At 49.7% G+C, this 24,253-nt stretch overlaps 1 protein-coding gene across 3 annotated transcripts in view; it reads right to left on the bottom strand.

The window, feature by feature from the left end:
* SULF2 (sulfatase 2) overlaps positions 1 to 24,253 on the bottom strand; it is a 104,376-nt gene that overhangs the window by 33,223 nt on the left and 46,900 nt on the right. The gene's annotated exons all lie outside the window — the stretch shown is intronic.

The following is a 24,253-nucleotide window of genomic DNA, read 5'->3' as shown; positions in this document are numbered from 1 at the left end:
GGATAATAGCAAGTACTGTCGGTGGGTGGGGGGGGGGGGTGATGTGGAGCAACTGGAACCTGTATATACTGCCAGCTGGGCATGCAAACTGGTCTGATCACTGTGGAGGGCTGTTTGGCATTGTCAGCTTAGCATGAACATATGAACATATTCATATCTTTTGACTCAGTGACTCGAATCCTGGCCATTTACTCAACAGAACTGCATTTATATGTTCACCAAAAGTCATGCACAGGACATGCTCACAACAGCAGTAATCATGATAGCAAATAACTAGAAACAAATCAGATGTCCATCAACAACAGGAAGAATAAACCAACTGTTGCATGTTTATAGGATAGAATATGACAGAGAATTGAGGATGAAAGTACTAGTGTCACATTCAATACAATGGCCACATCGCTACAATCTAATGTTAAGAGAAATAAACCAGATATGGAAGAAAGCACACTGTATAATCCCATTTATATGAGGTTCAAAAATAGGCAAAACTAATCTATGCTCTTGGAAAAGCAAGCAGTGGTCCTCCTCTGACACAGGGGGGAGAGTGGGTGGAAGGGGTCCCGGGGTGGGGGGCTTCTCGGGTGATGGCATTGTCCTATATCTTGCTGGAACACAGATGGTTCAGTTGCTGGATCTCCGCTGAGCTGGCCATGTAGCACACTTCTCTGCACGTGCGCATGCACCACCATCAAAACGTACTAAAAAAAAGTGTCCTACTTTATCTGGACAGAAATGTACCAAAAACTTTCTGTAGGTAATGAGACAACAGACAAGATCTTTGTGATACTTCGTTGTTCTTCTTCCTTCCCAATGAGTGACTACGATTTTTAGTAATTGTAACCCATAAAGCCATTTTTAATAAATAAAAAAGCCCATGAGAGTTTTCCAGAGATGGAGGCCCTCTGGCAGCCTTCTCTTCCAGATGAAGACACTGGGGCTCCGAGACACTCCACTGCTGAGAGTGTGAGAGTTCAAGAGTTTGAGGTTGTTGAAGGGATCGCTCTATCGAGAACTTGTAAGCAGAGTGCTTAGCACCATGCCCGACAAATAGTGAGTGTTCAGCAGGTGTCAGTTCAGAGCCTGGATGGAGAAGAGACAGACGGGGAGGTGAACGCCCACAGAGGAAGGAGGAGGGGGCTGGCAGCAGAAGTGAGATGGCCCTTCTACCAGGATCCTTCGGGAAAGCACGGAGAGCTGAGGCCTGGAGCAGGAGAGGCTGTGATGGAGCCGGAGCCCTCCACGGGGTTTTCCTGGAGACCTGGCAGGTGTCTGGCCCTGCCCAGGCGTGGGAAGACCTGCTCCCTGAGAACGCAAGAGAATTCAAACGGCCAGATGCTGAATCCCCCTGGTGTAGGCAAAGGGAAGTGCTCCCATTAAACCCTGCCCTGCAGTGAGTGCTCCTAAGGGAGGAGCTGATGAAACGCCTCCAGGAAGGACTGATCTCCACAAGGAGGTGAAAACAGGAAGGAAAGTGACCCCAGCAGCCTCAGGAAAAGGCCCAGGGTGGAGCCTCCCCTAGTGTGGGAGGGCAGAGCCAAAAAGTAACAAAGAACCCTGACACTCTGGGGAGGAGGGGGGGAGAAACCGGCTGCCCTGGCTCTGAGTCCCATCCAATATTCAGAGAGTAAAATGCAATTAGGTGGTGAATGCCCGGTGAGGCAGCGACTGCACGTCCCCGGCTGGGTGTCAGGGCACAAAGGGTTGAGACGGAGTGAGAGGCAGCACGGAAGGAAGCTCGAGATGAGCCGAAGGCTTGCGGTTCTTCCTCTAGAACACAGCATGATGCTCCAGCCGTTCCGCTGTGTCCACTCCCTTGACACACGGGTTCTCAGCCAGGGCGATTCTGTCCCGCAGGAAACACTTGGCAATGTCTGCAGACATTTCCAGTTTTGCCACAACCCCGCGTGCTACTGGCATCTAGTGAGTAGAGGCTAGGGATGCCGGTAAATACTGACAGTGCCCAGCTTGGCCTCCGCAGCGGAGAACTACCCAGCACAAAACGTCAATGGTCTGGAGTTGAGAAACCTAAGTAACTCCACTTGGCCCCCGCACCTCCCCTTCCTCAGTGAAACAACCGCATTGTGAGGGCTGAAAAGGTCCCTAGAGGTCAGTACCGTCCAGAACCAAGACCTACTAGACCTCACTTCCGAAGCCCCTTTCCATAAGCAGGTGCAGGCAGGGATCTCTGCTCTGGGCTTCGCTCATCTCTCTCCTGTTCCTCCCCTTTGGGGGAAGAATGACATACAGCAGGGGAGTCAGCCAACCTTTCCTTAAAAGCCCAGAGAGTATATATTTTAGGCTTCATGGGCCAGATAATCCGTTGCAACTATTTAATCCTGCTGTTGGAGAAAACAATCACAGACAATAAACAAATGGGTGTGGCTCTGTACCAATAAAACTTTATTTATAAAAAGAGGTGGGGGGCCAGATTTGGCCTGTGGGCTACAGTTTGCTGAACCCTAGCATACACAACTGGTAGATTTGGAGGGACAAACTGGGCATGCCTAACCCAATCCTTCCTTTGCCTTTCCTTTGGGGAACGAGCTGCTTGCTCCTGTGGGGCGCAGAGGAAGTGTGAGCCTGGCTCAGTGGGAAGTCTGCTCAACTCTGGAGTTCAAGCCCAAATGCCTTCAGGAGGGAGCCATGCTCTCCAGCCTCGCCTTTATCAGATTCATCAAAGTGCTATTTTGGCTTCTGTCTCCTGAAGGCTTAGTTCTATTTCTCAGTTGGTTCAGAACGTCAACAAGGAAGAAGGTGAAATTTAGTAAGCCCCCTCGCAGAGCCCCCAAACTTTCCATTCATGGCAAATAATACTGGTGGTGATGTAAAAGTTTCCTTTTGAAACAAATGAAGTAAAAAGAGTGAAACAATTGAGAGAACAACACTAAATGAATAATAGAATCAGTGCGCCGGGCATAGTAAAAATCAGGAAGGTGGCGTATGAAATTGCCGAAGTCGGGACGACTGCCTCGGGCAGGCGCGGTTTCATGCATCCACTCAACGACCACTTATTAAGCACCCGCGGTATGCCAGGAGCTGTCTTCAGCACTGGAAACAGCAGTGAAGGAGACCAGCAGGATCTCTGCCTTCACGGGACTGGCTTTCTAGCAGGAGACTGTGACAAGTAAAGATGGTGGTGTTGCCGGCAACGGTGATGAAGAAAATAAAGGATGGTGACGTGACAAGGTGGCCGGAGATGGACTGAAGGCACGACTGGGCTGAGTGGTCAAGGGAGGCCTCTTTGAGGAATGATGAGGGGGAGTCGGAGGGAATATATATTTACAAAGAAGACTGTTTCGGGCAAAGGGAAGAGCAAGTGCGAAGGTCCCGAGGCAGGAACAAGTTTGGGGCATTGTAGAAACCCAAGGAGGCCAGCGAGGGAGGGAGGATGATGACGTTATAGGGTAGGGGGGTCAGATCATGCAGGGTCTTGGAGGCTTCAATGAGGACGCGACAAGAAGCATGGCGGGGACACTTAGAGAGGTTCTGCATGTCTCCTGAAATATTACACACCTGACTTTGCATTTGGCACGCATTTTTCTAGAAGCAAGTCCACAGCTTTTGACACATGTTTAAGGAATCTGGGACCACAAGTAACAAAAGCCTGGGGAAAGAGACTCACTGACTTCCCCACGGGGGGAACTGAGTTCTCCCTCAGCTCTCCCAAGTCCCAGGCTTGTGATTCTACTGGTTTGTTCCTGAAGATTTGGGCCAAGGTCTTTCTGATAGATATGCAGCATGGAATGCTAATAAGCTTTAATTTTTGGTCTAGTTGGTGAGACAACTACTTCTTGGGGGTGGGAAGTGGGGTGCCCACCCCTGCCCATTATTGTCCAATGCCAAGGGTGTCAAAGTGTTCGGAGCCATTTCCTCTGCTCAAATCTCCTCTTTCACATCTCTCTCCTCTCTCCGACCCACAACCCTTTAAAACTTCAGAGTTTATTATTCAGGCTCCACAAGGCCCTAGAAAACAGAGCTTTAGTCAAAGGCTTTTAGTGCCAAATTAGATTTCGCTCTCACTTGATTAGATTTTCCCCAAGGCAGTTTTTAAAATGGTCAATCAGGCCCCAGTTGAGGTGGGACAAACAAATTAGCATGGGCCCTGGGGCTCCGGGGCCTGGAGATGGAGCCCATGTCATGGCCGAAGTCACTGAGCTTTCCCAGCTAGGACAGTACAAAAGGAAGAACAAACTGGAGGCTGATTTTGGGGGCAGGGGGGACAAATTGGCAGGCAGATTAAGAGACATCAAATGCCAGGCCAGGAAAGGCCATTGACAATGTGCTAGCTGATGGATGCCTCTGGGAAGCAGGGTTGGCATCAACTTGAAGGGACAAAGCACTTCCAGCCTCCTGTGTGGCAGGTAGAAATTTATACCTGGCACTAGGCACTTTTGTTTTGCCCACCTGATCCTGACTGTGTTCCTCTGGGTACCACCGCTTCCTTAAGTACACATGGGCTGGTCTTAATTCCTGACTCCAGGGCTGCACACATCATCTCAGCTTGACCAATCAGCATACCGCATTCCCCTGGCTACTGCCATTGGTTCAGGGATAGGCATGTGACCCAAGATGAGCCAATGATAGTCAGCCCTGGGATTTTTAAAGAGAGATTGGCAAAGAGAAATTCTTCCTCCATAGCGCTTGAGGCTGCTGGCAGTCATCTTGCCACCAACAGGGGAATGTTTATTTGAGCATGAAGCAACATGGAAGAAAACAGCAGAGGTGAGAGGTGGAGAGAGACAGAAAAAGACAGAGCATGCGAGCGAACGAGAGAGAGAGGAAAAAAGAGAGGAAGGAAACTTGCACTGGGCCAGGGCAGTGAAGGGCCCCGCAGTGCAAAGGAACGACACCATGAAGAGGATGGTGACAAGAGCGGCAGCCAGTCTAGGCAGTCCTGGCTTCGCGCGGTCTTGACATGCACGAATGTCGACCTTACAGTTTAAATCACACAAGTCTCTCACAACGCAGTTCGAGTTCAGCCACCACAGTACATTCACTGGAATTACATAAAACACAAACTTCACTACTAGCTCTTCGGTCCACAAATTGCTGTGTAAATAACAGATCAGTGGCCAAGAAGTGGTCACTTCCCGCAAAGTCAGTTGGCGACTGGTCACTGTGTATCTGTTATTATTATTTTTTTTGAGTTAAAACCATTACGAACATTTACTGTTTTTCAATGCCACACATTTGAGACAACAGAAAACAAAGCATCCTCCTTCACATTCTCGTTTCACTTGTATTTCACAAAAGTGTTTTAAAACTTAGATTTCTATCACCTGCCTGGAGGGTCTAGACAAAAGGAAGCCCCATGGAACCAAAGGCCCGCAGAGTCCATTTCCAAGGCCAGGGCGCGACCCCAGGCTCGCACACCAGCCACATGCTGAGCACCGAGCTAGACGCAGCCAGGAATGCTCGGGGACACACACGTGAACGAGGGGCTCAGGCATCCCAGTGCCTTTGTCGTTCATTTCTGAAAGAGCTGGCTTCCGGTCCTGACTCTACTGGATGGGCCAAAGGATGCTACTCACATTTACTTGGTGACAATTTTTTTCTTCTGAAATCTTTATATCTGCATCTTGGTTTCTGAAGTAAACTGCCATTTCTAGCACAACTCTGTCACACAGAGCCGCTGCGAAGTCCCTGAGCTTCATTACCGTAGCCTGACAAATGCTCCATGATGCTTCCTAACCCTTTGCGGTTGGAAGGATGGATGTTCATTTTACCTGACCAGCCATGCTGCGTGTGGAAGTAAACATCTTTTTTGGACTATCTGCCCAGAAACGAAGTGAACTATCCATCGAGACCCTGATTTTACTTTGGTCAGGATGCGCACATATTCACATGAAATTACCAAGAATGATGAGGAACTGGTAAGAAGCATGTATCTGTCATTCAATTCCTCCACAGACAGCAATGCCTCTTCTTCTCCCAGTGATACATCTACACGGCATGCTACAAAAGTGGACGATCAAAGGCGAGAACTGGCCCGCAGGGATCAAAGTGCAGAAAAGAAACGAAAAGTCAGGATGCTGACCCTGAAGCCTGAGTTGAATGTAATACAGTTCTGGAGATGGCGCTGACCGTGGGGGTGTCGACACTCCGTGGGAAACTCTGGATAAGCAGCCAGAAGAACCTAGTCAAAGGCAAACTTAATCGTTGACCTGAATGAGCGAAAGCGGATGTGATGAGGACGATGCGTCTCACAGGAAGTGACAGCTGATGCCGTCTCACAGGAAGTGACAGCTGGCAAACCGCTTTGCGTTAAACAGACGCCTGGAGGTATTCGCGGCATCGTAAGTTGTGTGTCCCTGGACAAGTCGTTTCGTCTCTCTTGACACCTCAGTTTCTCCATGTATAAAATGGAGGATAACAACAGTATTTATCTCATGCGGTTGTTATAAAAATTGATATTATGTGTATTGCTGAGACCTAGCCCACAACAAGTGTCCGCTAAGTGTGAGTCTCATTGTCACGGGTGGGTCCTCTTCCTAGCTACCCTTCTGCTCTATGTATCTTGTTTCACGGAGTTACTGCAGAGACAGATGTCAGAAACCCCTATCCCCCCACCTTTGAGGGGATTCTAAACCCCTAAACCCTGTCCTAACGCTCTCTCCCGGCCCCGCAGGCCCGCGCGGGCAGCTCTTTGCTGGAAAGCTCCGAGCCCGCTTCCCTTCCTGGCTGCTGCGCTCCCCATTTGTCTGAGTTAAGTGCTGCTGGGGAACCATTCAAAGTCTGACGGGAGAGCCGGGCCCTTCTGTTATCTCTCCCGGCCCTCAATCTAACTGAAATTGCCTCGTAATGATCGCATTTGTGGTCTGTAAAAGCTGCGTCTTGCTGCGACCGGGACTGGGATTAGCTGGCAGTAAACCTGGCACAGAAGGGCAGGCAGAGGCATCGCCGTGGATTCGGGGGAGACGGAGGGCTTTGGCGACTGGAAATTAACAGGAATCCTAGTGCCGCCTCTGTGCTTGGGAGAGAGGGCTGGGGCGGCGTGGGGGTCGCTGTCGTTCGGCACCTCCCGGCAGCCGTTCCCCTTTCTCTGGGTGGCACAGGAGGGGACAAGGGAGAGCAGCCGAGAGTGCGTTGCGTCCGCAGCCAGACGGTCTGGTTTTGAACCTGGTCTGCCACCTCCTGACTGCGGGGCCCCAGGCCAGTGGCTTCCCCGCTCTGTGGCTCTGTGCCTCTGCGGGCAGCGATGACAGTAAGTCACTGCCTACTGTCATGCCGAGTGGAGGAACGGACAGGTGTAAGGGATGTAAACAGTACCTGGCATGCTCTAGGTGCCTCGCGAGTGGCAGCGAATGGGACTGACAGCGCCCACTGCCATAAAGGAACTCTCTCCCCCATGGGCCATCTGGGTGGAACTGTCAACAAGGCTGTTTTAAGGACACTGGCATCTCTTAGCACACACTCCTCCCACACCATCTCCGCCCACATCCTGCATTAAAGAGAATCGATAAATAACTAAGAGTCAAAATATTCCAGAGCTGACTGGTTGAATCATGCTACATTTCATTATTTCTATTCAAATATAAATATTTCATTAAATACTTATTCATTTTGATTTGGCAGTTTCCTTCCTATTTTGGAGGCAACATACCAAGTTATTCACATGCGCATGAACACACGCGCGCGTGCACACACACACACACCCCTTTTCTTTAAGGCAAGCCCTGAAAACCCACAGCCGCGGCACCCCTGGTTCCTCCCAAATACAAAAGTCCTGACTGTCGGTCAAGGTGCCTTCCCCCATCCAGAGCGCAGGTATGTGGCTGAGCTCAGCCAATCGGATTCTACCCTGGGACCTGGACTATTGAGCTAGGAGACTCAAAGGCGGAAAAAAGGGTCAGAGTCCTGTAAGACCTCCTGATGCCAGTTGTTCAAAAGGCACAGATCCAGCGTTTGAAAACCCAAATGAAAGAGGCGAGGCCGTCAGGGCGGCAAGAATTATAAAAAGAGAAATGGGTCTTGATCATTCTCACGTCTTTCCTCAATAGAAACAGCCTCCACCTAGATTTCCTGCCTCGTCTTTGCCTTCCCATAACCCAGTCACCCCCGAACGGCCAGAAGGACCCTTCTGAACCCAACACCCTCCTGCCAGTCCCCTTCGGTGACTCGCCTACCCATCCTGCTACCTCTGCCCACGTCTCCCAAGCCCCGGCCCTCTGCTCATTCTGTTCTAACCACTGCAGGTCTCCTGTTCAGGGCATGCGCACCTTGTCCTCCCTCTGCCCGGGCACGTGCCTCCTCCCTTCTCACATGGGCTGGCTCCTTCTCACCGTGATGTCTCAGATCAGATGTCCCCTCCTCTGAGAACCTGTCTCTGATCCCCCTGACTAAAGTCATCCACCCCTCAGTACTCACCAGGCTATCTATCTCCTCCATAGTAATCAGTGCTCCCTGAAATTCCCCTGTAGGTTGTTTTCTTGCCTACCGTCCTCTCCCCAGCCAGGATGTTGGATCCAGGAGGTGGGTGGGGTGTTTTCTGGGCACTGAACCCAGAGAGGGCACTCAGGTGCTAGCTGCTGACAGGATGACTGCTGGGTCCATGGACGCGGGTGACATGCCCAGGCTGGGCGGTGCAAACTGCCCCTCTCGTGTCTGAAGCCTCACCACCTCCCCTGGAGGGTAGGAGGGCCGGAGAAGAGGCAACTAGATGTTTTATTGACAGGGATTTCTAGTACGGTAGCTGCGGGAGACAATGTTGCATGCTGGGAAAGGGGTAAATGGCAGGCAGTGAAGATGTCAACGCAAAGCCTGTCTTCATACAGAGGACACTGAACGTGTCTCAGGCCAACCAGGACTGATTCGCCCCACAGGGGACACTGGGCAAGGTCTAGAGACCTCTCTGGTCTTCATGACTGGGGGAGGGCAGTGCTACTACCAGCGTCTAGTGGGTGGGGACCAGGGAGGCTGCTAAACGTCCTACAGGACACGGCCCCCGCAGCACGGACTGACCGGCTCCCAAGTGTCAGAAACTCCATGCCAGGGGCACAGCCTTACAAGTTGTGTGGGTCCCCAGTGGCGGTGAGGGGGTGCAGTGTGGTTCTGATGAGCTGGGTTTCCAGACCCGGAGAGCCAGGGTTCGAGCCCCGCCTCCTTGGGCGCGCAAGTGCTCCCCGCTAAGCCTCGGCAGCTTCATCTGTGAAATGGGAGCAGCGACAGATGAGATCAGTCTGGTGCAGAGGAAGAATGCCTGAAAAAGGAACTGAGAGTTTCCCAAACAGAGCCTGCTTCTTTGTGGGGGTGGGATCGGGGGAGGATGAAAACATGGGTCTCTGGAGAAATGAACATGGTTGCTAGAAACCAGATGTGACGCCGACTTGGAGAATGACAAGGCCCCTCCGAGACTCCAGTAATGAGCTCGGGAAAGATGTTTATGCTGCACAAAGGAATCAGCTGAGCATGACATACGTCTATTAGCAAAGATGGGCCAGAGTGCAGAGCCAAGCTGATTACAGCAAACATTCGCCTAAGCCATTCGGGAAGGTCAGTGAGAAACGAGGCAGGCCACTTCAGAAAGTCCGCTGCTCCTGAACACACGGCCCCCTCTCACACGCAAGAAATTTAGGAAACAAAAAGGGATCTTTGCCCACCAAGAAATCTTCCAAATCCCAGTTGTCTGTGTGCCTCTCTTACGCGTTTTGCCATTTGTATGTGTCGTTTAGACAGCTTCGAGCTTAATGCTTTCCTTCAGATCAATTCATTTGGTGCCAAACGAGCATTTCAATCGGGACTTTTGATCGGTCCCCCTACACCTGCTTCTCTCCCCGCCTTCCAGTAAACACCAGTTGTTCAGGCCCCATCCCCTCGAGGGCTCTTTAGTCCCCCTCTCTCATCTCACGTCCACTGAGGACATGTCAGAGCAGCTCTACCTTCAGAGCAGACTCAGGACTGAGTACCCTCACGTCTCACGTGACCAGCTCGGTCCGAGCCACCCCTTTTCTGGCTTGGACCCTGGGGGAGCCTCCTCTCTTGCCCTCCTGCCTTCGACTTCCAACCTCCAGTCCAACCTCCACAGTGGCCAGAATTAAATCACAAGCCTGATCAAGCCACCATCGTACTCAAAACCTTTCAAAGGCTCCACATGACACCTGAGCTAAAACCCAGAGTTCTTGTGGTGGCCTGCGTGGTCCCACGTGATCCGTTGTCTGCCCCTTCCCTGTCCTCGGCTCCCCCGCTTTGCCCTGACCCATTCTGCCCCAGCTGCAGCGGCCTCCTGCTGTCCTCCTAACCCCTGAAGCTCATTTCTGCCCGAGGGCCTTTGCCCTTGCTATTCCCGCTCAAGGAACCACCGTCCTCAGACACCTCACGGACCCTTTGCTTCCTCACCTTTCCCAGGTATTTGCTCAAATGTTAGCTTATTGGGTTATATGCCCAACCAGCTAATTAAAATGCCCTCTCTCCACCCCCTCTCCGGGCTCTCCCTTTTCTCCTGACTCTGTTTCTCTATAGTATTTAGTGCCACCTGACAAAATGACTCGTTTTCTGGTTTTTATCACCTGTCTGTCCAACCAGAATGTCAGCTCCTCGAGGACCTATGTCCCTATATCAAGAACGGAGCTCGGAAAGTAGTAAGGCAGACGTTTGTAGGATAAATGAGTAACTGATTGAACCAACGAACAACTGGTTATGGGAGGCCTGGGGAAGTCACGTCTGGCTGAGGGGGAGGCAGATTCTAACTGCCCATCGCCCAGGGCACACTGTCTTTGAGCAGAACTGCAGGTAGAACTGTCAAACCGTTGTCTTTCTACTTGATGTTGTGGCGTCTGGTTAGCTGCACCTGGATCTCTTTAATCCACATGGGACATGACTTCTCGATGGGGGCGCTTTGCAAAAACCGAAGAAGGGCCCAAGGCCAGCTTCAGTCAACTGCAGTGGTTCCCGAGCATTTGGTTCAGAGTCCCTTTAGACTCTTACTGATTATTTAGGACCTCGAAGAGTTTTGTTTATGTTGGTTATACCTAGTGACAGTTATCATATTAGAGTCGAAAACTGAGAAATTTAAAACATATTAATTCAAACATAGGAATAATAAACCTACTTGTGTTTCTAAAAATAATGAATCAATATATTTTCCCAAAACAAAATTAGTGAGAAGAGCTGTACTGCTTTACATTTAGCAGTCAAATGCTCTACCACTGAGCTATACTCCTGAGTTATACTTTTTTTTTTTATTCCAAATCCCTTTAATGTCTGGCTTAAAAGACAGCTGGATTCTCATATGTGCTTCTGCATTCAATCTGTTGTGATAACGTTGTTTTAATCACGTTTCACGAAAAATCCAGCCTCACATAGACATGCCCATGGAAAGGGGAGGAGTATTATAAACCCTTTTTAGATAGTCATGTCTATGTACATACCCCCAGAAAACACTGCACATCTGTAAGAAAATGAGGGTGAAAAGGCAAATAATGTCCTGATGTGATCATGAAAATGGTGTGGGGTCCAGGCGTCCTGGGGCCACCCTTTGAGAATCCCTGGGTTGGTTGGATGATGATATTCCCCCAAAACCCAGTCAAGTAGACGTTATTTTTGTCTCCATTTTACAGTTGGTAAAACTGAGGCACAGGGAGATGAAAGTCCCTTTTTGGCCAGTGTTCTATAGCTGGCGAGTGGCAGAGCTGAGACTCACAACCAGGTGGTCCATCTAGGGTCCACCTTGAGGTCACTTCCCCATGTTTCCACCTCCCGGGATTCACCTGGCCTGGGCTGCGGAGGGAGGGCCATCCCCAGAGCCTGAGCTCTCTGCCTTGGCAGAAGCGTCGCTATGGGAACACAGGATGGAACCACAGACACTATCCAGCCCGGTCTTGGCGGAAGTGCAGAGTTTGAGATGATTTTCATCCTGGGAGGCAGCTGGGCATGAAGGTTGAGTGTATGCTCTGTAGCTAACAGCCCGGGTTTAAATCCAGCTATTTCTACCTACCAGCTCACTTGTCCCAGCTGAAAAATGGGGATAATAATATCCATACCTGATGAAATTGTTGGGAAGGATTCAATGAGAAAACATAGAGAAATTGCCCCTCAAGTGTTGATTACTGTTTTTATTATATTATTATTTATCGTGATGTTATATATTCATTCATTCACTAATTCATTCATTCACTAATTCATTCATTCTCTAAACATTAGGAGGACACTGATAATTTACGAGGTGTAGTTCTAGGTACTGGGGATACCACTACACAAAACAGAATAAATTAGCAAGCAAGGACCGCACCCCCACGGAGCTTACATTCTAGGGGTGAGAACAGCCCAAAACGGGCAAGTGGACGCTTGGAGGAGTAATGCAGTCTCACAGTAATGCAGGAGAGAGACTGGGATGGTTCTAACCAGGTGGGGGAGGAGGGCTTGGCTGGTTTCGGGCTATTTTTGAAGGTGGAACCAACAAGATTTGCTAAGGGATTAGATGTGGTTTTGGAAAGAAGTGAGCCAAGGGTAATTTCAAGGCTTTTGGCCTAAGCGACAAGGACAGACCCGCCATCATCTAGGAAAGGGGCACCATGGGAAGGGCAGGTTTTGGGGATGACAAAGACCTCAAGGTCAGACACGTTAACACTGAAGTGCTGAAGACAGGATAGCAGCTGGAGATGAGGTTCAGGGGAAAGGTCTGGGCTGAGGGTAGAAATCTGGGAGTTGTCAGCACCTAGCTGGCATTTAATGCCATGGAAGTGAACGACATCACCCAAGGAAGCAGTTCTTAACCCGCAGTCCATGAACTCGGATGGAAAAACTATGTCGTTATTTTCATCATCCTCTAATGAGCATCTCCTTCAATAAGGAATAAAGGCAACAAATCACAGCGACAGTAGTACTCGTGCCTTTGTTACGGACGAAAGTCATAGATGTTTTCATATCACATTACAGTTAATACGGACATCTCAAAATATCATTGAAACCAGCGCTACTTCAAAATCACGGAAGTCAGACCTATCAGTTATCAGCTAAATAATCAATACATATGATGTTATTTAATGTGTAAAGAAGCATACACATCGGAGTTATAAAGTATTTTGATGAACATATTTCGATATAATTGGCTTCCTTTGTAATTCTTTGCATTTTCTTCTGTGTGTTTAATTTGAAAATATTCTGAAGTGGGAACATAGCCTTCACTAGATGCCAACGGGGTCCCATGGCACCAATAGGGATAAAATCCCCGGTTAGAGAATGAGCATAGTTGGAGAGGAGGGCCCAGGTCCTGGGCTCCAGAGGAAGGGATCAGGAGATGGGACTCTAGCCTAGGACACTGGAAAGGAGGTATAGGTTTGGCAGAAGGAGAACCAAGTGAGGAGCCAGATGCAGGAAGCGTTCCCGGGAGCATGGCAGGGTCGACTCAGCTTAATGCTGCTCAGGACGAGGGTGTTCGCTCCCCCAGCATGAGCAAGACTCCTGGCCACAATCCCCCAGGGACATTACAGCTTCCAAAGTGAGTCTCGTCCTTGCACTAGATCTGGGAATCTTTTCAGCCCGATCATTTCCCAGTCACTAGTTTATGGAACAAGGGGACACATTTGTTGCGGGGTTCCATGCCTGTGACCTTCCTTCTGCCCTTGGAGTTCATTAGTTCCCTTTCTTCCTCTCCCCTGGAGAGAATATACAGAATTTACAACAGGGCACATAAACTCAAAGAAGATTCAGGTGATCCTGTAGATGAATGAAACGCACCAAGAATAAGAGAAGGGGAAGTGTGTGGTGAATGGGGATTCTGGGCCTGTCTTGTGAAATGCCACAAAATCCGTTATGTCATCCCAGTGCCCATTTGCTCCTTCTCTCTGGAAATAGAACTTCCGGCTGGGCACAAGGCTGCCAGATGCAGGTTACATTCTCAGCCTCCCTGGCAGCTGGATGTGGCCATGATCAGCTTTTGGTGGAGCCGTGGGTGCGAGGGACATCCATACAGGAAGTGGATGTGCCTCCCCTTATCTTCTACTTCCTGCTGCCTGGATGTGGATGCGGTCAGCCATTCTGGGCGAGAACTGGCCTCCGGGCTGGTGGAACAGCCTCACAGAAGGAACCCGGGTGCCAACACAGTGTGTGCCATATCATCCCTGCGGCTGTTAATGCTCAAACTGTCAAATGAGAGATAAATAAGTGTCTATCATCTCTAAATCACTGTTATTTGGGGGCTGAAGGGCCCTCGTCTATATTCTACCAAATACTGGGGGTAGCCGTGACACAGATCCAGCTGGCTACTGCCACCTAGTAGGGGTCAGCAAACCTTTTCTACAAAGGGTCAGACTGTAAAGATTCTCAGCTTTGCAGCCATATAGTCTCTGTTGCAATTTTTCAGCTCTGCCACAGTAGAGCAAAAGCAGCCACAGACAATACATAAGGGAATGGGTGTAGCTGCGTTCAAATAAAACTTTATTTATGAAAACAGATGTTAGATCCCTATGCGGTATAGTCTGCTGACCCCTACCATTCAGGAATGTGGCCAATATCAGTGAGCTCATCATCATGATTTTTTTTTTTTTTAAAGAAAAGGTTGGAAACTGGATGTTTTGGTGAAATTTCTGGATTTTAAAAAACACCTTGTAACCCAAACAGAACATATTTGGGGTTGAGGTGCAGACTCGGGCTGTTGGCTACCATTTTGCAAAAACCACATATGTTCCCAAGGGGCACAGAATAGAAGCTGAGTGGGCTCAGGCCAAGTTTCCCATCCCATCCCTGCTGCCAGCAGAAGGGCCCTGAGTTATGAGGCCTTCGCCATCTGTCATTTGGCTTTTGGGACCTCTGGTCTGGGCAGAAGAGAACAATCTACTACCTTTCTGGGGGTGGAGCTGGGGTCTCCTTAGGAACAGTGATAAATGAGAAGGAAATGCTTTTGCAAACTCTAGAACACTATAAATATTAGATGCAAAATGCCACAGGATTGAAGTCTTTGTTTTTTTGGCAGACAAATTGGCTGAGGAAGCAAGGCCAGGAAGAAATGCATTAAATAAACCCAGAGCCCCAGAGCTCTTAGGGCTGGGGCATTTCTGATATTCTGTAACTAGATCCTTTTAACTTCGGGCTGCTTGCAAGGTTACAACATGAATCTCGTTCTTCTGAAAAGACAGCAAATGCAAATTGCTGCACAAAGTGATAAATCAATGCTGTAAAAGTTCTGGATGCCAGAAAGGGGCTCTTGCTGGACTGAGACCTGTGGGGAAGCAGGTGAGGAAGGTGGGGACAGGACTATGCAGAAGGAGGCATGTCGTGCTGGAAACAGGGAGGTGGGGGCTGGGAGGAATGCCTCCTTGCACTTGGCCCTTGGCTGGGCAGCGCGGAAGCTGGATTTCGTTTTCTGTAGTAGACATCTGTTTTATTTTTCTGCCCAGCAACCATTCTCCTGTCTTTTGGTAACTGTGCTTTCTTAGAGAACCAACTCTCCCTTTCCCTCAGCCTTACCTGTTCATGTGAGGCTGTTTCTATCTTCCAGCTACTAGGCTCGGCACATGATCTGGGCCCATCTCCCCTGGCTTGTGTGATTGGGCAATGGAGGAACACATAACCCTAGCTGAGCTAATGAAAGCTTCCCCTGAGACATTTGCTGGGACACTGGAAAAAGGCTTTCTTTCTCTTTCAGTCAGGATCATTTTGGTAAGATGGGACCTGTGGGGGCCATCTTAACATCACAAAGGAGAACATTTCTAAGAATAAAGCCAACCCAAATGAGAGAAAATCTAAGAAGCAGAAAGACAGGGTTCTGATGACAATGTTTGAGCACTGGGGCTCAGCTAAATTTGCCTGAACTAATTTCAATTATATTTTTTAATGTTGGAGAAGTGATAGTAATTCAAACTCCATTTTGTTCTCTTCTTTGCTTACTTCAAAACTAAGGCCTAAGAGTCATCCCTTCATTCAGATCTTTGTTGGATACCCAATACCTACGAGGCACTGTTTTTGGGATCTGGGGATACAGCAGCGAACAAAACAGGCATGAAATGAGATCAAAACATCTGAGATATTTCGAGGGGGGGGGGAAAGTCCTATGAAGAACATAAAACAGAATTATCACGGCGGAGAGTGACTTGGGATGGGGAAGGCTGACCCAGGGAGGTCAGGGGAGCAGAAGGGATGTTGGAGATGGCAGGTGGGTGGTGACAAGGAACAAGTGCCCTAGGCAGAGGCAACTACAAGTGCAAAGGCCCCAGGGCAGGTATGATGTCTGAGGAACAGCAAAGAGGCCAGGTGGTCCGAGTGTCTTTAGAAAGGAATGACGAGGTAGGTTGATGTGGACAGAGAGGTGCCAGCCAAAGGCCATGCAAGGCTTTGGCAGCCCTGGCAAGGAGCTATGGGTTCATTTCGAGAGCAGTAGGCAGCCAGTGGAGGGTTGCAAGCAGGGAGTGGCATAATTAGATTTCCATTTTTCAAAGCTTCTCCTGGCTGCTGCTGGGTGGAGAGGAGGAAGGCTAATTGTCTGAGGGACAAGCGGGGACAAGCAAATAACAGAGGGGACGCTGAGGGCTGCTGCTTGACGTGCCCTTCACAGGCTCCTGTGTCCTGCCTGCCTGTTTGTGACGAGGTCATTGCTATCTAGGATCACTGGGCTGCAGATGATCCCAAGGCCCCAGCTATCTGTTGGTGGTGAAGGCATGGAGGACGGGCTGCCCAGGCCTCTGATTAAATGTTGGCCTTAGCCACCATGCCCTGGGAGGGTCATGCAGCCCCAGCAAATGCAGACCCCGGCCCATCTCTTTCCTGGAAACTCAATTAGTGGTGCTTGGGGACGTGGAGGGCTCCCCCAGCATTACTGACAGGTTTTATCACCTGCTGAGTCGACATCAGGACAAGCTATATCTGAAAATCTTTTTGCCCATTTCGAATGTGGCTTTGTCCAGAAGGATAGGGGAGAGAACCCACAACAGACCCTTAGAACAAGGCCTTGGGAGACTGTCAATCAATGGATATTTAATTATCGCCTCGGAGGAATCCGACACTAAGCTGATCCTTCAAAGAGCTGTTCTCAACACCATTAGACTGATGTCCCATTTCTATGACAAATATTTTGTAGTGCTCCCTTATTTTCCTGAAAGAAAATTTATGGGTGACAAATGCTACCTGTGCACGTCATTTCCAAAAAAAATCAATACAGTGCTCTAACTGTAATCTGTAAGAGAAATAAAAGGAAGGCAATTTATAATAAAGAAAAATTTCAATGTGAACTCTCAAGCACATCCATCAAGGAGACACAATGGAGTAGTCAGATGCCTGCACCTAGACACAGATTCACTGGCAAGTGTGACAGCTACAAATGCAGACTGAGTGGGCCTGTGGCATTTGCAATTCAAATGCTTCAGGTAGCACTGCCATCAGTAATGGGATTTTCGGCAATTAGGAGTAACTCTTGGAAAAGTTTTGCACTCAAGTATAATATTCCGTCCATTTACTTATCACTTAAATTCCTGGAAATTCAGGGTTTATTAAAACTGCAAAAAATAGACTTAGGGTCAAGGCTCGGATGACAAACACAGAACGATCCGCTCATATAATGATCTGATAGAAAACTCGGGAAACCATGTGGAATGCAAGGCTGTTTGGGGGTCGCGAGGGGTTCCCAGTGCAGAGCAGAGTATCAAAGGCCCCTGGTCTGCCCCTAGAGAGTCAGCAGCATCCCCTAACCTTTAGTGCCACCAAAAATGCCTTGATAGTTTTTAACCCCTAGGGGGCGGTGTGCTCCCTTGAGAACCACCAGGTTAGAAAAAAGTTTGCAAACCCACATGGCCTTTGGGTTGAGTCTATCTGGTAGGTTTGTTTGCTTGGGGCCTGCCTGATGTTTTTATTTATTTTTTAAAAAGTAGAACGAATAGCTCACATTTGAAAACTGGGTAATTTCACATAAAAATCTGTATATTATTGCACTTTTGACAAATCAGAAGATCTGGCAACTAGGCCCGTTCATTTATCCAATGGGCGCATCTGGCTGAGGTGGTTGGAACCGCCCCCGGCCGCGTCGGGCACCCAATGCGTCGGCTTCCCGGAGAGATCGGATTCCTCCTCGGCCTCCTGGGCACACAGAAGGGTACCTGGTTTCCCCTCCTTTGCTGAAAGCCCTCTCGCCTCGACTCTAATCTCCCCCAGGACAGCACGGATGACATTTGAAAGGGCTCGCAGTGTGTGCTGGGATTGCCCTGCTGACCCAGCCCCAGGGTGGACTGGGAAGGCTTGGCGCGGCGGGGTAGAAAGACCAAGTCCCGGGGAATAAGGGAGGTGGGGGTACACTGCACCCACGTCCTAGGCTTGTGTGAACACCTGGCACGAGGTCTCGGCGTGGCAAATGCTCGGTAATAACAACTCGTGCCTTTTTATTATTGATTATATTATTATAGTCTCGAAGGTTTGTGTGCCGCCCTTCAAATAGAGTTTGCTTGAATTACACTCTATTCCAAGGCTGTCCAACAGAACTTTCTGCAACGATGGGAATGTTCTCTGTCTGTACCATCCGGTCTGGCACAAGTGTGTGCCTACGGGCACCTGTACTGTGGCTAGTGCGACAGAGGAACAGAATTTCACGTCTGATTTACTCCTGATTAAAGTTAAAGAGCTCCTGGTAGCTACCATATGCGGCCAAAAAGCTCTAGTCTAAGCCCTTCCAGAACGTTTGGGAGAGCTGCAGCTAGTGCCAGGGAGAAGACTGCAAAAGGTCACAGCCTGAGGACTCCCTCGGCACCTCTTGTGGCTTGACACAGATAGGGTTTATACGTCCCCCCAACACAGATGTCCTGCCTCTCATTTTCGGCTTCCAAGGTCATTTTAAGGCCGACCGAAGTTAGATGCTGAGCAAAACCAGAGCATAGAGCTGATGGGCTGGGCAGCCACGCAGCTCCGTGCTCAGGACCACAGCCGGTGGGGAAGGGTGGGCGGCTGGTTTTCTAAGAGTTCCTGCTTGCCTGTAGGGTTTGCTCCAAAGACTCTGCAGCTTTGATAGAGGTTACGGCCCTTCCTCGTGAGGATTAAATAAGGTGGTGTGTAAAATCCCAGCTGGTGTGGGCTGAATTATGTCTCCAAAAATGTATGTTCAAGTTCTAACCCTGGTTACTGGTGAATGTGATTTTATTTGGAAATAAGGTCTTTGTGGTTGTTGTAATTAAGTTAAGATGAGGCCATACTGGGTTAGGGTGGACCCTCATCCAGTTGACTGGTGTCTCTATAGAGAGCGAAATTTGGACACAGATTTGTAGAGAGAAGGGCACGTGAAGATGGAGCCAGAGATGGGAGAGATGCAGCTGGACGTCACAAAATGCCAAGGATTGCTGGTAACCACCAGAAGCTAAAAGAGGCAAGGAAGGCCTTCTCTCCAAGAGCCGTCGGACGGAATACGGCCCTGATGTCACTTGATTCTGGGCTTCAGGCCCCCCCGTACTGTGGGGGAACACGTTTCCGTTGTTTTAAGCCACCCAGTTTGTGGTACTGTTAGAGCAGCCACAGGAAATGAGCGCACCAGCTAACGGGCCGCGACACACAGAGCGCTGGCTGGGCACAGACAGAAATCTTGCCTCATCGGCCTCACACGTTTCTGAAAAGCTGAGAAGTGTGACCACCTTCTTCCTCTTCCCAAGCGGCCCTTCCTCGTTCAGCTGCAGGGAACCTCTCCTCCCAAGTCTGTGGGCACTGGTCTCGTGACTCTCAGGGCGTTGCTATCTCAAGGGCAATGGGTAATTTATATACACACACTGCAACTCTGCTGCATGGACTGGGAAACTGAGGCCCAGAGGGGGCCAGATCTCAGCTAAGGTCACACAGGAGTCAGAAACAGAGCCTGGTTCTCTGGACTCCTGGACCAGTTCTACTTGTTTTGGAATTTGAAGGTCCTGTAGAAAGGGAGAGGCTATTAAATGAGAGTTTAAAGACGTTCGGCTTGAAGATGTATATGGAAGTGACAAACACATGCCTCTTGAGGATACCCTGGGCCAGCCCGGGCCCTGAGAGGGGCCGCTCGACACCCGCTGCTGCCGACTTTCATGGTGGGGAAGGTGGGTTCCTGGGTGCTGGAGGAGGGACGGGGAAGGTCCCTGGGGGCTTGAGGTGGGTCCCCTTCCTGGGGTGAATGAGGATGCTCTGTCGCACCCACAGGCAGGAGAGGGGGCAGAGGGGTGGAGAGGGGCAGCTGGACGGGAGGAAGAAGGCAGCTGTGTGTGCGCGCGCACGCGCGTGTGTATATGTGCACTTGAGGGGAGAGGAAGAGAGCAGGGAGCAAAAACAGGAGGAAGGCCAAGCGAAGAGAAGGCTACCATTGTGAAGGCAGGACAGCTGTACCGGGGGCCCAGAGGCGGCGGCCCGGGAAGAATCTAAGCCCTTTCTTCTCTGTGTGCACAAGGGCCGAGCAGAAAGCAGAGAAGCCGAGCTGCCGGGAGTGGGGGCAGGGAGAAGACAAACAGAAGAGGAGGAAGGAGAATAGAGAAGATGGGGGAGGGCACGGGGCTGCCGGCTCTGGACAGAACAAAAGATTCATCCGCTCAGGCTGCAAAGATTCACTGAGCACCTACTACAGGCAGGCCCTCCTCCGGTACAGAGATGCTGGAGAGGACAGACCAGAGTCCCCGTTTCCCTGGAGCTGAAATTTGAGAAGCGAGACAGCTAACAAGACCGATGGCAGAATATCTGGTCAGTGGTGGAAAGCGCCAGGGAGGCAGAGAAAGCAGGGCCGAGGGCGGGGAGCGTCGGAACGGGGCTAGGGACGTGATTTAACCTGGGAGGTTGCACAGCAAATACACTCATGTATGGTAAATGGCGACAAAGGCTCCGAAGGAAAATAAAGCAGGGTGAGGAGATAAAGAGGGGAAGGGAACCCTCCTTTGGATGGGATAGTCAAGGAGGGCTCCTCTGAGGAGGTGATATTTGAACAAAGATCTGAGGGAAGTGAGTGAGCAAGCCATGCAGATGTTAAGGGGAAGATGTTTCCAGAAAAGGAAAGAATAAGTGCACAGTGCCCTAGGTGGGAACGTGCCAGGTGCTCAAGGTGTGCTTGAGAAACAGAAAGGAGTGGAGTGACTGAGGGGAGGACAGGAAGTGAGGCGGTCAAGAGGTCAGGGACAGAGGACCCTGGCTTTGGGGGGCAGGGAAGGGCTGTAGGCAGAAGCGGGGCGGCCAGGAGGAGAAAGCAGGAGTGGTCCAGGCGAGAGAGGATGGTGGTTTAGACAAGGGCGAGGGGGGCCCTGATGGGTGCCGACGGAGCGAATGTGAAAGGAAGGAAAAAAATCAAGACGACACTGAAGTTTTGTCCTGATGACTGGAACACTGGAGCCACCAAGGGGAAGACTGTGAGAGGCGCCCGGGGAAGGAGGGACGACGAGATCGGGAAGTCATTTTGGACACGACAGGCTCACGGGTTTGAAGTGCTGGGGAGACCCCCCGGGGGAGGGGTTAAAGAGGCAGCTGGATGCCGCCGTGTGGGGTGCGGCGTTCAGGGGTTCAGGGTACGAGGCTAACGGCACATCAAAACAGTGGTGGGAAGAGGGGCTGTGAGGACCTCCTCATAGAACAGCAGCAGAAGGCGACCTGAGCACCTTCCTGTCTTTGCAGTCCTGAAACCACCTTAGGGAGAAAACAAGACACACGCACGCACCTGCCTTTACCCGCCAGCCAATAGCTTTTGTCTGGGATGCCCAGATGCCCAGCAGATGCCTTTCTGCCCTCCTGTGTGAGGGGTGGCGGGATCCCCCGGCCTCCACCAATGCCCGTGTGTCCTGCTACAGCAGGTGCCATGGGGCAGAGTCCCCCTCCCCGTCCCTGAAGTGAGGGTGGCTGCCCCAGGTTGGCAGCCAAGCCGTGCAGGTCGTCAGATGACCTCCCTCCCCAGCTTCATGTGAGAAGAGGGAAAATGACAGGTACTTGGGGCCAAATCTGAAAACAACTCCGACCGGAAGCCCTGGCACAGTCCAGCCTTGTAACGAGGGGCGTGCCCCCTGTGCCCCAGTGGATCTAGAACACAATGAGGGAGGGGGAGAGGGCTCGCCCCCAATGTTCACATCTCCACAAAAGTCTGCACCAGATGGCAGGGGCTGGACGGGAAATAGCCTCCACACTGCCAGACTCAGATGGCAATGTGGAACGAGAAGGCATTACCCTAATGAGAAGAAAATGGGCCCGTCTGTCTAACTCGCCAGAAAGGGCCAGAAAAGATGGTCTCCCCACCCCCTCTCCCCAGCAGCAGTGTAGTGGAAATCAGGGACTGCCACCTCAGTATGTTTTTCCTCCTCATCCTTGCATTTCTATTTGGGGATCCAGGTGTTGGCGGGACAGTGACTCCCCCTGCTGCTCCAGGAACAGGCGAGGTGGGCTAAGCTAACTGGCTCGTTCCATCTTCTCCCCATGGTGACCGGTTCAGGGACTTGGCATGGGACTTGAGCTCGTCCAGTCGTAAAGAATGTCGCCACTTGGGCATTCTGGGGAAAGATACTGCTGGCTATGAAGGAAGAGTCGTGCGGCACCTGGAAGTGTCACCTAGCATCTTGAGACCTCAGACCTTATCTTAAAATCATGACACTGTCGAGTCACAGGAGCTGCTTCTGCTTAAAGCTCACCCGTCTCTTTTCAGTTTAGGGAACAAAACATTCTATATCTTATTGAAACCACTTAGAGTTGGGGGTTTCTGTCGTTTGGATCTGAAGACCATCTACTGGCCATAGGTATCACCAGGAAACATCCCCTCCTTGCTCAAACAGAACTCACATGTCGTCTCAGAGCTGAGGAGTGGGAGCCGGAGAAGAGCTGCCGAATGGAAGGACGTGCACATTTTCGGCTTGGCCAGAAGTTGCCAGATCGCTTTTCAAAGTGGAGGTGCCAGTGTGCATCCTCCCCTCTAGTGATCCCGACTTCCTGTTTTCCTACATCTTTACCAACATCTGGTGCGACAGAACCTCTAATATTTGCTGTGGTAATGGGCGAGATGTGGTAGTGCATTGTTGGCTTAATTCGCACTTTGCTGACTACCAGGGAGGTTGAGCACATGCTGCCACATTTTGATTCATGTGTACAACTTATTTCCACCATCCGAGGTAACATATTGTGACATTCATTGGAATGCTGGTCTGGGATGAGATGTGTGATGATGTGTTACTTGTGCAAATCATCATCCTCATCACTGACATTTCTTAAGTATTTACTATGTTTCCCTATTCTGACATATTTAATCCTCACAAAACCCTATGCGCTAAGTAACACCATTATCCTTAGCTGAGGTAACTAAGACATAGAAGTTAAATAACTCGTCCGAATTCACTCCACTGATAAGTGGTCTAGCCCTTACTAAAAACCAAGCAGAGCCCTTGTTCTTAATTGCTTTGCAAAGAGCTGAGAGGCATCTAATTCCAAAAACATTATATAACTGACTTGTGAGTATATAAGTGAGTACAGCCAGGGTAGCTGAAGTGCGCTAAAAGATGACTACGTACGTTTTGTAAAAACTGAGGATGCAATTTATCCTTTTAAGGGTATTTATATTTGAGATCTAAATCCCAGAGATTAGAGAAAGCCAACAAAGAGAAATATCCATGAACAAACTGATATTTATCTTGCTTAAACTTAGCATCTCTCACTTCATCCTTTGTCAGTCTCTGCTGCAAACACGGGGTAGCACAAAGCAAGATGACGGCAAGATGAAATTGCAAATCTTGTAAAAGATGCAAGGTTTTGTGAAATTAATTAAAGTGACGCTGGAAGACAGCTTGAAGCACATGCGAATCTACTGACAAAAAAATAATCCGGTCCATGAGATAACTGAAGAAGAGACCACCAAAAACAATGATGAGGTAATAAGCATTTCACAGGGGAGGATTCTGATGCCAAGGATTAACAGAGGCCCTTGGGAAAACTGATCGAATCCTTAAATGCTTTTGTAAAAACAACCCCTTATGATTTTGCTGTGAAAACTGAAGGTGAAGTAATGGGTAACCATGTTGTGCTATCATTTAAATTTGTTGGACAAATTATACCCTGCCCCAATCGACACTTCATCAATTGATATGCTTAAATAATCAACCTTACAATTATAACATAAACCTTTGTTAAATACTGTTAGATATAGCATAAAATAAGGTCACTTTTTAAAATACCTAACTAAATATATTAAAAGCATGATATGAAATGTTGGTCCACAATTGGTCTGCTACTTAAGGAACAGTTTTCTGGTTCTGGTCTTCTGCAGTTTAGGTTGACTTCCTGTACTAAAAAGGGTGTCACATACACAAATGGTTGAGAATTGTTACTGTGGTTGTGACTTTAATCTTCCATCAGTATCCATTTTCTTCTTCTCCCA

The sequence above is a fragment of the Rousettus aegyptiacus genome, unplaced genomic scaffold (genome assembly GCF_014176215.1).
Source record: "Rousettus aegyptiacus isolate mRouAeg1 unplaced genomic scaffold, mRouAeg1.p scaffold_m13_p_12, whole genome shotgun sequence".
NCBI classification, from domain to species: domain Eukaryota; kingdom Metazoa; phylum Chordata; class Mammalia; order Chiroptera; family Pteropodidae; genus Rousettus; species Rousettus aegyptiacus.
The sequence above is the reverse complement of the archived record's forward strand: the minus strand, read 5'-3'. Positions and strand labels throughout refer to the sequence as shown.